Here is a 12299-nt window from a genome sequence, read left to right as displayed (position 1 = left end):
CACAGAGAATATGGAATTCCCAATACAAGTCAAAAATCCACCCGGAGCACAGGAGGCTCTGGGCCTAGTCCTGAGGTCTTTGCACACCCTAACGTCCCAGACGTTACTCACTCTTGCCTTAGACCCTTTGTCTAAACTTGGTCTAACGAAACGATCATGGCTCATTGTCAACACGAGGCATCATCCAACTCCTTATGCTTAAATTAGGAATCAGTCATGAAAGGGCTTTTCACTTGGGGGAAAAAGCCTGAGATCCATTTCCTGCTATATTAAACACACACATACAACAAGTTGGATGAGTCAAATAGACAAGACCTTTGCAAACTGCAAAGTCATACAATTTATGCACCATCTTTCTTTAAAAAAAAATCTAGCAACAAAGAGATGAGCTGGAGAGGCTGGAGACGGGCAACCCTGGTGGGTCACAGGACACTTCCTGGCCCTAAGGGGCCAGACTGGATCCTGAGAGGCACCTCTAGTTTCTGTTTCTTTGGTCCCTAGAGGAGGTGAATCAGCCCAAGGTCAGCAGCTTCCTCCTTTCTACAGTGTTCCCACTGAATCCCAACAGTCTAAAGTGATGATGAATATTGGAGCTGGAGGCATGCTAGAAACTCTCAAGACCAATCCCCTCATTTGTAAACAAGGCAAGAGAGTTCCAGAAGGGAGCCCTGCCTCATCCAAGGTCACAGAGCAAGTCCACGTTGGAGTCTGGCGCGAGAAGCCAGAATCCCTGACCCCCAGCCTGCTGGGCTCCCGGTGTGCCCGTCACAATACACGAGTGATGTGAGTCACTGTCTGTGCGCATCTGTCCCAGCGCCCTAATGGGACTCTGGGCTCCACATGCTGCTTGCAGTGCTTCAGTCTTTGGATCCCTGTTAAGTCCCTTAATTGGAAGTTTCTTTAGAATTTTTTGTTTTGATACAATGCTTGGTTAATAGCCCCCTACTAAGCCACTCCCAACTTCTCATGAAAATGATACAACACAGAAAAAAGTAAAAGTCTCATTCGGCGAATTGGGATCAATACTCAACCAAATGTAAGGCAAGAAACTGGGGAGCCAGGCCCTAAAACCAGGAACATGAGGGCTAGCACAGTCCAAAACACCAAGATGCTGTCCAGAGTGCTCTCTGCCTCCAAGGGCACCCTCTCCTCAAGCCCTGTGAACAGCAGATGCAGAGGAGCTGGGCTCCACAGTAGCCCCAGAGGGAGCCTTCACCCACATGGCACTATAGTGCCAGCCTACGGATGGCAGAGCCTAGGGGCAGGAGTGCCAGGACGCAGTCCTCTCTACAGGCTTCATTTCTTTAATGTGTCAGAGAGCTAGCTATACAGTGACATAGGAGAAGGAGGATTTCAGCTAACAGATGTTCAGTAAATAAAACCTGCTGGCCACCAGGAACAAGGCCAGAAAATTGCGCCACAATCTATGACTCAACTACTGAGCAGGGCTTTTAACAGAAACCCCTGAAGACAGAGGCAGAAACAAGCATGAGCCCCCACAACGTCTCTACTGGAAATTAATAGAACGAGAAAGATGCTCCAACTGCTGGAGGATGAATGGAAGGGGAAAAACAACAACTAGAAAGTAATCATGGGACATCTGAAATAAAAGCACTCAGGTTTGCAATGAAAAAGTTTTACATGCAATACTGAAAAAAAAAAAAAAATCCACCAATAAAAAAAATAGCCCTGTATTAGGTCCATAAGAAGCTGAGCTGATACCATAGAAAAATGCATCAGTAGCAACTGAAGAGGGTGCTTCCCTGGTGGCTCAGATGGTAAAGAATCTCCCTGCAATGCAAGAGACCCAGGTTTGATCCCTGGATTGGGAAGATCTCCTGGAGAAAGGAATGGCAACCCACTCCAGTATTCTTGCCCAGAGATTTCCATGGACAGAGGAGCCTGGCGGGCTACAGTTCATGGGGTCACAAAGAGTCAGACTCGACTGAGCAAATAACACACACACACAAGCACAAAGGATGGGCATGAGACCAGGAGAACACAGAGGAGAAGGGCAAAGTGGTGACAAAAATAGGAAGGAAAGGACAGATTCTTTTCTTACTCTCCTCTTTTTCTATCAAATACCCACGAGGTACAGAACTTCCTACGGAAGAAACACACACACTTGGAACAAAAGCAATAATGAAAGACAACTTTAGCATGCACATTGAAATGGCTCACTGTAATGTAAGTAAAATTAAATTTAAATGGGGATGCATAGGAAAGACTTCACAAAACAGGCCTAAAGCTGCTATCCTTAGACCTCCAGCTGCTTACTGGGATCTGAGAACTTGGCTGGTAAATAGCTCCCTACACTAATATAAAATTTGACCTAAATGGTTCATGCTCATTTACTAAGTTGTGTCTGACTCTTTGCAACCCCAGGGACCATAGGCCACTAGGCTCCTCTGTCGATGGAATTTTCCAGGAAAGAGTACAGGAGCGGGCTGCCATCTCCTCCAGGGGATCTTCTTGACCCAGGGACTGAACCCAAGTCTCTCGCATGTCCTGCCTTGGTAGGTGGATTCTTTACCACTGTACTACCTGGGAAGCCTAAATGTAAGTAAGAGTGACTCACTCTGCCTGAAGTGTTTTCACAAACACTGGTTTAAGCTGAACACCTGCTTTCCTGCTGGGAATCTGGACTTCCGACACATGCTAGGTAGACTGCCTCTATGATCAGACACCAATAAAAAAACTTGAGAACCAAGTCTCTAATAGGACTCCCTGGGCAGACACATCACACACGTTCCATTTTACTCACTGGGGAAACTGTTTGCAACTCCATGGACTATGAAGTTCTCCAGGCCAGAATACTGGAGTGGGTAGCACCTCCCTTCTCCAGGGGATCTTCCCAACCCAGGGATCAAACCCAGGTCTCCCACATTGCAGGTGGATTCTTTACCAGCTGAGCCACAAGGGAAGCCCAAGAATACTGGAGTGGGCAGCTTATCGCTTCTCCAGGGGTTCTTCCTGACCCTGGAATTGAACCAGGGTCTCCTGCATTGTAGGTGGATTCTTTTCCAATTGAGCTATCAGGGAAGCCTTGATAATGGATGAAACTAGAGCCTATTATACAGAGTGAAGCAAGTCAGAAAGAAAAAAACAAATATCATATATTAATGCATGTATGTGGAATCTAGAAAGATGGTACTGATGAACCTCTTCGCAGGGCAGCGAAGGAGACACAGACGTGGAGAACGGACTTGTCGACACAGCAGGAGGAGAGGGTGGGATGAATGAAGAGAGCATGGAAACGTACACACTACCATATGGAAAACAGACAGCCACTGGGAATTTGCTACATGACTCAGGGGGCTCTGACAAGCTAGAAAGGTGAGACAGGAGATGGGAGAGGGGTTCAAGAGGGAGGGGACATACGTATACCTGTGGCTGATTCGTGCTGATGTATGGCAGAAACCAACACAATATTGTAAAGCAATTATCCTTCAATTAAATAAATTTTAAAAAGAATAACTTACTTGGACATTATAAGAACCAAAGGAAAAAAAAACAACTTCTCACATGGAATATAAAGACTTTTCCTTGAGCACTTTATACGCTGCAGGCTTCAGAGGGTTTTGAAGGAAGAATGTTGGACCCAGTAATTTTGTAGCCTTCAGAATAAAGGTAACAGACTGACATTCTGGGATGGGATCTATAAGCACTCAGAATGACTTACCAGTGAGCGAGATCATCAACTTGAAGGATGTGAGAATAAGGAATTCTGGATGTGCACTTCTTTTATGGATATTCCCAATCCAAGATCCAGTCGGATTGTTTTCTTGGAGAATTCTGCAACCTCAGGCTTAGGCCTTCACCATTTCCCTCAGCTGTTTTTTCTGCTTCTGACACGTTACTGAGACCAAGAAGTGAATTTTTCATGCCATATTTTTCACCCCATAATTTAGGAGGAATCTTCTGTCACAGTTGATAGCCACTTAAACTACTAGGCACTACAGTTCTAATCTTAATGACTGCTAAACATACGGGACAGCAATATGTCTCACCTTGAAAAAGTCAGTGTGTTGAGGGTTGCTGAGTAGGATTCTGAACCACATCTGAACTCCATGGGAAACAATGAGGGGATCAATGAGTGATCACTGGGCTGGGGGAAAAACAGAGCAGGCAGTATACAGGGGTCACTCATCCACTTTCCCAACACACACTCAGGATATTGTGGTTTAAAAACCAATAAATAAAAAAATGTTAATTCTGTCCACAAAAGAACAGCTGCATAGTTCAATAAAGAAGACTCTACATGTCACGAAGCTTGAAATTAGCTTTCTATATTAAAAAAAAATCACAATGAGAAAAAAAAACAGTACTCCAAAAAACAATGAGAAAAAAAATTACTCCAGTTGGGTGACTTAGGTCACTGTGTACATGTGTGTGTGTGTGTTGGGTTTCCCAGGTGGCTCAATGGTAAAGAATCTGCCTGCCAGTGCAGGAGACACAAGAGACATGGGTTCAGTCCCTGGGTCAGGAAGAAGCCCTGGAGAAGGAAACAGCAACTTAAGCCAGTATTCTTGCCTGTAAAATCCCATGGACAGAAGATCCTGGTGGGCTACAGTCCATGGAATCGCCAAGAGTTGGACACAACTGAGCGACTGAACATATGTGTATGTTTTAATGTACTGGGAAAGTTAATAAACCACTCAAATCTAATTATTGTCTATAATCAAGCCCCTCTTTCAATAGTTTTCCATTTGGACCTCTGTTCCTTCATTAACTATGCTTTAAAAAGCAACTATTTACTAGTATCTTGGCTATACAAATGTAATGCATATTACAAAGTCATTGAAGAAATCTACCAGAGGATTAATCAAAGTTACCTGTGGAAGGTGGCCTTTCGAGTGATTTCTAATTTTTTAAATGGCTTATCCTATCTGTGCCCCTGCTTACCGCCAGAGCCATTCTTCACTTTTCTCTACCTTGCTTCATGACCCCGAATCTGTACTGTCTATAGGCCACATTGCTTGGGCTCTCTTGCTTTCTGGCTCCTGGGTGGGTTTAGCCAATGGATGTGATTAGAAGAGATCAGAGGGAGGAAGGAAAGATGCCAGGGAAATGTAACATTGGAATAACACGGACACTGTGCCATGGCATTTCCCAGCAGCACCATGGATCACTCATGTACACGTTTTGCCGCTCCTTTCTGGTTTTTGGCTGCCTTTCCTCGTGTATATGAGTAAGTTACATCATCTCTAAGGGCCTCCCTGGTGCCTCAGATGGTAAAGAATCCGCCTGCCATGTGGGAGACCCGGGTTCAATCCCTGGGTTGGGAAGATCCCCTGGAAGAGGGCATGGCAACCCACTCCAGTATTCTTGCCTGGAGAATCCCATGGGCAGAGGAGCCTGGTGGGCTGCAGTCCATGGGGTCGCAGAGAGCTGAACACAACTGAGCGACTCAAAACAGCACAGACATCCTGTGTTTTTGGATGTCTTTCCTCATGTATATGCGTAAGTTACATCATTTTTAAAGGTTTCACAGTTAGAAATTACGTAAAACTTGTTCGCCCGTAATGTTTCTTTTCCTTCTCGTGGGGAAGAACCTGAGAAGATACCCAGCGGTCTGGACTGAGGACTGGATGCTGAGGTTGGGATGGCACTGCCTGAATCTGAATTCTGTGACAGGACAGAGATTATATCTTAAATCTGAACATACAGACACTGAGTGTGGTTCTATGCAAAGAAATGTTTAAAGTCATTAAATGCTAGCTTTATAAATAATTATGAGTTAAATGAAGCAGTACTTTCTAATATTTGAAGAAAACATTTATGGATTCTACTAATTAGATAAGAAATGGTGAGCTCTTCCTGACAGATTTGAAAAATCAGACTAAAAAACAAACACAAATAAATTTATCTTATATTATAAAATAAAATAACAACTATGCGAGTCGAAATCTTGGTGTCACTGTCCGTGGGTTTCTCAGTTTTGTTTTCCTGGGCCATGAGCTGATAAGCTTTCTTCATTTCACTCTTTTCCATCAGAGTTGCTCGTGTTGACGTCTCAGTAATTTAACTCATGTTGTGACAAGTCTGATTTTCAACAACAGGCTAAAAGTTATATTCAATAGTAATGTTTATATAATATTGTTGGGGAGACAGAAGGAAGTTTGATAAAAATCAAATTGCAAAGGAAGAAAGTACAAAGAAGTTTGACAGACCAGCTTCACAGCATTTTTAAAACTCCCTGACAAAAAGACAAACACAACACAAGAAGAAAAGGCAGATGACAAACTGAGACGTGTATCTGCAAAGGCATCAGAGGGTCCTTAACCCCACATCCTTAATGCAACAAGCTTGAGCAAATCAATTTAAAGCAAAAACTGTGTAAAGAGCATGAGCAACAACTTTCTAAAAGAATAAATTAAAATTGGCAATGAATGAATGAGAAAGAGCAGTTTGATCACTAGAAAAAATGAAAAACTAAAAAAAAAAATCCTTGCTGGGGACTTCCCTGGTCGTCCAGTAGCTAAGAATCCGCCTTCCAATGCAGGGGACTAGGGTTTGATCCCTGGTCAGGAAACTGAGATTCCATGTGCTGCAGGGCAGTTAAGCATGGGGGCCACGCTACAATAACTGAGCCCAGAGGCTGCTCTGGAGCCCATGTGCCACAACTCGAGAGAAGACTGTGGGCTGCAACTAAGACCCAACACAGCCAAAACTAACTAAATAAAGATATTTTAAAACCCTTGCCTATATGATAGATGAAAAATTATAAAACACACTGCTGCAATTACAACTTTTCTTAAGTGCAATTGGCCAAATCTTTCAAAACTCTTCCTTGTATGCATGCCCATTCACAGAAATCCCATTACTGCCAAATCGTGAGAGATGGGCTTAAAGACCTCCGCACTGAGTGATCATCTTGGGATTATAATGATAACATGTGGAACAATCCAAAATCGTGGGATTGGCTAAACATGCCAAGGTAAATCTATGGAATGGGACATACACAGCTAGAAACATGTATAGAGGACTACAGACTGAATGGGAAAGTGGTCCTGACCTACTGTTTACTGGAAAATAGCACAAACCAGTTCACATTCCATGCGCAGGTATGTTGTGGGCTAGTTTGGGGCCGTGCAGTCTGGAGCATCCAGCCTGCAACTGAGCCCTGACCCCAACCTACCTCCCCGGGAGGATTTTCTGCCCCTTCTACACTGCAGTATCTTCCTTCATAAAAATGGTGTTCAGAAAAGTACTGACCCTACAGGGTTAAATTTACAGCCTATAGCCTTTAGATCTTCCAGGCAAAGTACTTAGCACAGTGCCTAACTCTGCAATATGCTTTAAAGTCAGAGGTCCCCAACCTCCAGGATCTAATGCTTGATGATCTGAGGTAGAGCTGATGTAATAAAAATGGAAATACAGTGCACAATAAATGTAATGTGCTTGAACCATCCCAAACCATCCCCTTCACTCATCCCCAGTTTGTGGAAAAATCATCTTCCGTGAAACTGGTCCTTAGTGCCAAAATAGGTTGGGGACCATTGCTTTAGGTGGTTCTTATTTTTAAAAACAATGCTGAAAATACTCATGGAAAACAGACAGGCAGAACACACACCAAGACCCTTGGCAGTGGGACAGTCACTAGTTTTTGCTGCTTTTTATTCTTCTAGGATTTCTGCGTTGAATGTGGCTTACATTCCATTACATTAAAACACACATACTAAGTATCACTTTATGAGGTTACCAGAAGTCTTGGGGAAACAGCTGAAACCCATCTTTCTAGGAAGGAAAGAAAGAAGAAACAGCCCAAGGAGGTGGAACCACCCCCACACTCTAGGAAACGCGCTCCCAGTCCGGCCTGTGGGGCAGAGGAGGGCCCCTCCCCAGCCTGCCCGGCAGCAGGCCCAGGGTCATGGCTGCGGCTGCTCCGGTGGGTGCGGGCTGCACACTGGCCCTTTGTCTAACCAGGCTCCTCTGTGGTCAATGAGAAGCAGATGGCTCTTCCCTTCCTCACACACCTCAGATGCTGGGCCTGCCTGAGCCCCCAGGGCAATCTCCTTTTCATTTTATAAGCAGAGGAAAGCTGCAGAGGAAGGAGGGAGGGAGGGAGGCTAGAGTTTTCAGGGTGTCAGGGGAGTTGATGCAAGAATAATTCAATTCTCCCTGACTCTGAAAGACAAGGCAGTCCAACCCAGCAGGATGCCTGTGGCTTCGGGGCTGTAAACCCAAGCTCACCTCTCACCACCTCTGGTGGATGGGAGGCAAGCCAACTCCGGAACCTGTGGCCTGGATCCTGAGGCTCCAGGTTCTTAGAACCAGCAGGGAAGGAGTCCAAACTTCTTCAGTGTGCACTGTGTAAAGGAGCTCGAGAGGACGGTGGAGGGCCTGGGGAGCTGCAGGCTTCAACCCCCACCCAAGGGAATCATTATAAACACTGGCAACCAAGGGGCCACCCTCCTGCACGTGGGGCCCCTCCTTCCCTGGGCAGGAGCACAGGCTCTGGAACTGTCCTATCCAGGGTCTCATCCTAGCTCTCTGCTCACTTGCTGTGTTACCTTAGGCAAGCTACCTAAACTCTCTGAGCCTGTTTCCCACCAGACAGGTGGTGAGACTGATGCAATGTCACAGGAAACATGATGAGGGTAGGAGATGACCCATAGGCAGCATCTACGGAGTGCTGGGCACATGCCAAGTGCTCATTAACTGTTCGCTGTTACCACTGTTCTAACTGGCAGGTTCTCTGTCTTCTCTCCATTCACTTTACACAGAGGTGGAATTTACAGGGGGACATGCTCTGATGCCTCATTTCTTCTCATAGCAGCACCTGCTCTCCAGGGAGATCTCTGCCTGTGTTCCTTGTGGGGGTCCCCACCTGCAGACACCAGTGATTTACGCTGTCTTTGGGATGAGTTCGGATTACTGCATGTGGTCCTTGTGTGAAAGCCCAGCAAGATCCAGCATTTTCCCTCCTCCAGCTGTTGCATAACAGGGACAAAAGCCGTGAGAGTCAGAGAATGACTGTACATAGTCCCGGTAAACAGGAGCCACCCTGAAGCCCTCAGGTAACAGAGAGGATGATGAGAAGAAGCCCTGGAGCAGAGGGCTGCAAAAGCAAGTCTACAAAGAGGAGTGGCCCCCAGAGGAGGGGAGCACACAGAGAGCATTTGAACTCTAGGAAGGTGGCTGTGATTTGAGAAGACATCAGAGAAGGGACCAAGCTTCACAATGCACAGGAAAAGGGAACAGTTGACTGACCTTCTGGAGGTGGTGGCAGAAAAGACCATAAAAGAAAGCCATCCTCAACATGCAAGTACAGAAAAACAAGGGGCATAAAGATGCTTGTGGCCTTCCTTGGCAATCCAGTGGCCGAGACTCTGTGCTGCCAATGCAGGGGGCATGGGGCTCCATTCCTGGCTGGGGAACTAGGATCCCACATGCTGTGAGCGTGGCCAAAAGATTTAAAAAATATAATGGTTAGGGAATTCCCTTGGCAGTCCAGTGGTTAGGACTTGGTGCCCTCACTTCAGTGGGCTGGATTCAATCCCTGGTTGAGGAACTATGTTCCCACAAGTCATGCAGCCAAATTAATAAATAAGGCCACCTGATTCAAAGAGCTGACTCATTGGAAAAGACCCCGATGCTGAGAAAGACTGAGGGCAGGAGGAGAAGGGGGTGACAGAGAATGAAATGGTTGGATGGCACCACCGAATCAATGGACATGAATTTGAGCAAACTCCAAGAGACAGTGAAGGATAGGGAAGCCTGGCACGCTGCAGTCTACGAGGCTGCAAAGCATCAGACATGACTGAGTAACTGCACAATGATAAAAATAAAAATGGTTAATAATATTTTTTTTTAAAGATGCTTACATGATGGGCAGACAAATGGTAGGTGGAAAGAAAGAAGAGAGCGAGGATTCAGGGCAGACTGCCTGGTAATCGAGATTTCTGGAAAAAGATGATGAGTAAACAGATCAGGTGTGGTGATGTTGACTGGCAGCTTCCTCTCAATGTGCTAATTACACTTATTTGTTCTCAGACGAAAATAGCATCTTTGTCAGGAGGGTGTGAGTGAGCATCTTCCCTCAGTGAGAAGGTGGGTGGTTCTATTTGAGTACCAGAAAATACCTGAGCACAGAGCAACATGACCACTTTTCCAGGTTTCTTCTGGATTGGATCCTCAGCTATAGCTCACAGCAGTAACCACATCAGGGGCCTGGCTAAGATAAGAGTCCTCAGGGAAGACAGCCTGCATGTCTACCAACAGACGAATGATAAGGAAAATGTAATCTATACACACAATCGGGTCTTATTCAGCCATAAAAAGAAAGAAATCCTGCTACTGTTGCAACACGGATGGACCTTAATAGCATTGTGCTAAGTGAAATAGGTGAGACAGACAAATATGATCTCATTTATATGTGGAATCTTAAAAACATAAAAAAGAAAATAAAGTTCATAGATATACCAAACAGATCAGTGGTTGCCAGAGGCAAGGAGTTGGGGGTGGGTGAAATGGATCAAGGGGGCCAAAAGGTACAAGCTTCCAGCTATTAAAAAAAAAAAAGTCTTGGGGAATCTAATAAACAACATGGTGATTACAGTTAATAATACCATTTTGCATATCTGAAAGTTGCTAAGAGAGCATGTCTTAAAAGCTCCGTTCACAAGAAAAAAAATCGTAACTGTGGTCAGCTAGATTTACTGTGGTGCTCATCTCACAATATTCACAAATAGTCAATCATTATGTAGTACACTAATATAATGTTTATGCTAATTATACCTCAATCAAAAAAGAGACGTGGCAGCAAGATTAACAGTGACACCCTCCTTCGTATCAGTCAGAGGTAGGCTACGCTATGTGGCAGTAACAAAGAACCCCAAATCTCGGGGGCTTAATTTAACCACAAAGGCTTCTTTCTCATGCTCGTGGCAGGCTGGCTGGAGCTTTGCTCTGCATCCCCCTTAGTCAGGGAGCCAGGCAGATGGAGCCACTCCAAACCTTGCCAGCCACTGCAGCAGAGGAAAAGAGACTGAGACCCCACACACACGCCCTTGCAAAACGTCTGCTCAGAATGACTTCCATCACGCCTGCTTTCACCGGCCAAAGCAAGTCGCACGGCCATGCCGGGACCGGGAACTGGGGAGGCGCACTCGCACCGTGTGCTGATAGAAGACAAGAAGAGAAAGGGAAGAAAGAGTGCCTGTGGGCACCCCCACTACACCAGCCATCCAGTCCACGATCACCCTCCTGCCCGTCACATGGCTGTCCCTCCCAGCAGCTCATACCGTTCTCAGTGATTCCCAGTCATCTCTACCCAGCTGGCCCCCACAATCTTCAACCACATATTGGATGACGTGATAGGTAACTGTGCTCCCAACTTGACTCTCTAATCATAAAATGAGGGAAACACAGGGCAGAACCTCTGGAAGCACCTAACCCAGAATCCGTCCTTCTCTTCACAGGAGGAGAAACAGGGAGTCCGAAGGGCCACCACGTGTGGCAGACAGAATTCTAAGATGATCCCCAAGACTGCCACCCCACCATGGGCACACTGCAGGAACCACTACCTCCCCCGGGAACCACCACCCGGGAACATGAGCAGACCTGTAAATCGATGTTAATCACTCTAATCAATGTTACTTTACATGGCAAAAAGGATTTTGTGGATGTAATTAAGGTCCCATGAGTTAACCAAAAGAGAGGTTATCCTGGTGGGCTTGACTTAACTTCAACGCCTGTAAAAGAGACACAGTGGCAGCAGGCACTGCGCTGCTGCCCTGGAAGAAAGCAAAAAGGCATATTGTGAACGGCCTATGGAGGGGGCCACCTGGCTAGGACCTGGGGCAGCCTCTAGGGCAGCAAGGAAATGGGGATTTCAGCCCTGCAGCTGCAGGACCTGAATTGTGCCAACACCCTGAATGAGGCTGGAAGTGGGCCCTGAGCTTCAAGTGAGAACATTAGTCCAGACAACACCTTGATTTCAGATCCTGAGCTGAGAATCCAGCTAACCTAGGCATGACCTATGAAAACCACAAGATTAAAAAACAAAATTATTTTCGCCACTAAGTTGGAACTAATTTGTTATGCAGCAACAGCACGCTAATATGCCATGGCAGCAGCAGGTTCTGCAACTTCCAGCTGCTGAACTGAATTTCTAGAAATTTAGCAACTTCTCTGCTGAACTCCACCACCAGGCACACCTCTGCACCTGAGGAGGCAACCAGACTTTACCCATGAAGCCATCAGGAAAACAAGCTCAAACCAACAGCCACCAGTCTCTTTTCTTGCAGCCTGTGTTTCATTTAAACCATCTCACGCCAAAGATGAGGGAATCT

This window comes from Budorcas taxicolor, chromosome 7 (genome assembly GCF_023091745.1).
Source record: "Budorcas taxicolor isolate Tak-1 chromosome 7, Takin1.1, whole genome shotgun sequence".
Classification (NCBI taxonomy): Eukaryota; Metazoa; Chordata; class Mammalia; order Artiodactyla; family Bovidae; genus Budorcas; species Budorcas taxicolor.
The sequence above is the reverse complement of the archived record's forward strand: the minus strand, read 5'-3'. Positions refer to the sequence as shown.